The 3,855-nt window shown below is 42.4% G+C and overlaps 1 pseudogene; it reads right to left on the bottom strand.

The window, feature by feature from the left end:
* Nucleotides 1-2,175: 2,175 nt before the first annotated feature.
* LOC130854280 (40S ribosomal protein S3-like) lies at nt 2,176-2,969 on the bottom strand (annotated as a pseudogene).
* Nucleotides 2,970-3,855: the final 886 nt, after the last annotated feature.

Here is a 3,855-nt window from a genome sequence, read left to right as displayed (position 1 = left end):
TCACCTTACTTTTTTTTTAACCTTTAATCAGCAACGGCTTTTTGTTTTGCTTTGTTTTGTTTTTATCTGTGTTTTTAAATTGAAGTGTAGTTAATTTACAATGTTGCGTTACTTTCAGGTGTGTAGCAAAGTGATTCATTTGTATATGTGTATGTGTGTGTATGTATTCTTTTTCAGATTCTTTTCCATTATAGGTTATTACAAGATATTGAATCTAGTTCCCTGTGCTATACAGTAGGTCATTGTTGTTAATCTATTTTATATATAGTAGTGTATATGTTAATCCCAAACTCCTAATTTAATCCCTCTCCCCTTTCCCCTTTGGTAACCCTCAGTTTTCTTTCTATCTCTATGAGTCTATTTGAATCACCTTTTGAAAATATAGCTCTCCTTTAGAAGACTGGTATGAATAATCTATAAACACGAACTATATGATGACACACCTAGAGGGTTCAGAAGAGAAACTCAGAGTAGCCAAGATGGCTTCCTCTGAAAAGCACTAAAAGAAAGTACCTAAAAAACTTTCTTGTGTTGGAAGTCCAAATGAGAACCTTGGTCCACCTCATCTCAACTCTGTAACCCTCTGTCTCCTTATGATAAAATCCTTTTCCAAAGCAAATTGGATTAGGTCCTTGACCAATCAGAAAGCGTGAAGGGTCTGAGATTTTGCCCCACTTGGAAGCTAACAAGTTAGCCTACCACATCACAGGTTTAAGTGCTTATAGCAATGAAAGACACGAGACCTCTGTATCTCTGGGTCAGAGACAAAGACCATTTCTCACTCACAGCAGAAGCAGCAGCCAGAGCAATACCTCGCTTTTGTTCCCCAGTGTGACAAGGACCAGATGATACCTGCACACCAGTGGGGTGTATCAGAGGAGAGGAACTCTGAAGTTAGGAAAACCTGACTTTATATATGGCCGCTGGTAACCTGCCTATCCTCCCCTCTAAAGAGAGAGGTTACTCATTACTTTGGAATGTAAGCTAAGCGCCTCCAGGGAGCAAAAGAAAAGGGCCTTATCTTTATCAGCCTGGGATGTCTCCAGAGAAAAAGAGAGATATCCCTAAACTCTGCTATCCTGGAATATCTCCTTGTACAAACAATGGCTATAAATGTTTTTGCTCAGAGGACCTCGAACATGTAGGAGCACAAGGAATCCAGAAAGAAATGTCTCCCAGCAGTCACTCTTTTGCTTACAACCCTCCATAGATTTCCTCTGTAACCAGAATAATATCCAACCAGCCTTGTCATAACCTAGGAGGGCAACTTGGTCTGGTCCCTTCCTACCTTCCACTGGTCTCATTTGTGTCACTTGGACATATCAAGTTGACTTTCCTTCTTCTTCTTTTTCTTCTTTTTTTAAATTTTTATTGGGGTATTGTTGATTTACAACGTTGTGTTAGTTGCAGGTGTACAGCAAAGTGAATCTATTATACGTATTCATATATCCACTCTTTTTTAGATTCTTTTCCCACATAGGCCATTAAAGAGTATTGAGTAGCATATCAAGTTGATTTTCACCTTGAATTTCTTGAACTTGCCGCCCCCTCTCTCTGGAACACTATTCCCTGGGACTGATTTCTGATCTCCATCAAGGACACAGCTCAAGTGTGACCTCCTCAGAGAAGCCTTTCCTCTCCCAACACCAGTCCCTCTCAATCACATCACCATCTCGTTGTCTTCATACCCTTATCATTATCTTCTGTTTTGTTCTCTGTCTACTATCTGTCTGCCCCTGCAAGAATGTCAGGTCCTATCAGAGTAGAGAACTTTGCACTCAATTCTTAACCTAGTAGCTAGAATAACATCTGGCTCATTTTAGTAAATATTTGTTAAATGAAGGTTGAATCTGTAGAATGGAGATAATCGTAGTTATTTCGTAGAAGCGTAGAAAACTTACTGAATGTGAACATGCTTTGTAAACTGTAGATAAATATAAGGGAAATATATTAATGTTAATATTGGCTCCAATGATGTAGGGATTGAGGGAAGGGTTTGATGTAAAAGTTAGCCCTACATTGTGCTCTAACTAGTCATCAGCCTACCCCAGAACATAGCATCCTCTGGCAGAGGACATATACCAAATTCAAAAACCAGTAGGGACTTGGTACTCATTTGTTTTTGTTGTGGTTGTTGTTATTTGCTTGTTTGTTTTGTCTTTTAAAAAGATTTTATTACAGGTCTTTATAGAGTAACATCAAGACTTCAGATCCAGCAGCCAAGAAGACCCTATTTGCTGTGGATACTGGCTGGGGCATGGCAGGTGGCTCTGGCTTCCCACGCTTCTGTTCGGAGATGGGGGTGGTGGGCAGCATTTCATCTTTGGGCTCCACATACTCACGTGGTCAGACAGGGGCTCCTTAGGGCCGGTCTTACCAGTTGGGTCCCAAGGCAGCATGGTCTTTACCGTGATGCCCAGCACACCCTGTGTGAGCAGCACGTGGTGCACGGCAGTGTCAACAGAGTAATTAACAGGGTCCCCACTGTGGATCATCAGGCCATCCACAAATGTCATGGACTTAGCCCTCCGTCTTCGAAAGTTCCCAGACACCACAGCCTTGAAGCCTTCGGCCCTGCTCTCCATGATGAACCGCAGCACACCATAGCAGGCCCTCCACACAACAAGGCCTCCTAGGAGTTTTTAACGCAGAGACTCTGCCTGGGCAAGGGCACAGAGAACTTTTGTGGCCACCTTTTCAGCATAAGCTCTATACTGCCATCAGGGAAGCCAAATCTCTTCTGGACCACAGCAGTCCATTCCTGGATCTGCCAGCCCTTCTCACATAGAACATTCTGTGTCCTCGTGGCCAAGAGAATGATTTCTGCCCTGGTTGGTGTAATTCAGACCTCAACTCCAGAGTACCCATCTTCAGCCAGCTCCCGCGTGACACGTGAGAAATTCGTTCAGTTCAGCTTTGAATATGCCAGCAGCGACAAACTTCCTCCTCTTGGAAATCTGCACTGCCATCTTCGGTACTCATTTGTATATGCATCTACTTTTGATCTATTTGTGAAAAACTGTAGAAATGCATAAATGAATTTGATGCTGCCATATATTAAAATTTTTGTTAGAACTTTGCCCAATAGGGGACTAGACACTTAGTAAATGTATGTTAAAATGAATTGATTTAATTATCCAATATGTAAATAAAATTGCCCTTGGGCCAGAAAGATTATTTTCTTTCATTCAACAAATATTTATTGAGAATTTTCTATTAAGAGGATGCTGTATTAAGCTCTGGGTATGCACCAATGAAGGTGAGTTGCTGTCTTCAAGGAGCTGTTTATTACCAGACAGAGATAGGTGAATGAAATTGCCAAATCTAGGGTAATATTACTATTTAGTACCACTGACTGAAGCAGAAAACTCATTCTTTTTCTGATTGGCTCATGACTTATCCTCTCAATGGCTGTTTTCCATCTGTAAAATGGACAGCCCTTGATGGGCTGCGTGTGTTGATGAGTGAGAATGTGCTAATCTAGATGATCCAGATGGTTTTGGGGGTTTCTTTTTTAAAGATTTATTTATTTATTTATTTTTGGCTGCATTGGGTCTTCGTTACTGCGTGCAGGCTTTCTCTAGTTGCAGTGAGCAGGGGCTACTCTTTGCTGCAGTGTGTGGGCTTCTCATTGCAGTGTCTTCTCTTGTTGGGGAGCACAGGCTCTAGGCGCGTGGGCTTCAGTAGTTGCAGCGCATTGGTTCAGTAGTTGTGGTTTGAGGGCTCTAGAGCGCAGGCTCAGTAGTTGTGGAGCACAGGCTCAGTTGCCCCGCAGCTTGTGGGATCTTCCTGGACCAGGGATCAAACCCATGTCCCCTGCACTGGCAGGTGGATTCTTAACCACTGTGCCACCAG

Source organism: Hippopotamus amphibius, chromosome 5 (assembly GCF_030028045.1).
Source record: "Hippopotamus amphibius kiboko isolate mHipAmp2 chromosome 5, mHipAmp2.hap2, whole genome shotgun sequence".
Lineage (NCBI taxonomy): Eukaryota > Metazoa > Chordata > Mammalia > Artiodactyla > Hippopotamidae > Hippopotamus > Hippopotamus amphibius.
The sequence above is the reverse complement of the archived record's forward strand: the minus strand, read 5'-3'. Positions and strand labels throughout refer to the sequence as shown.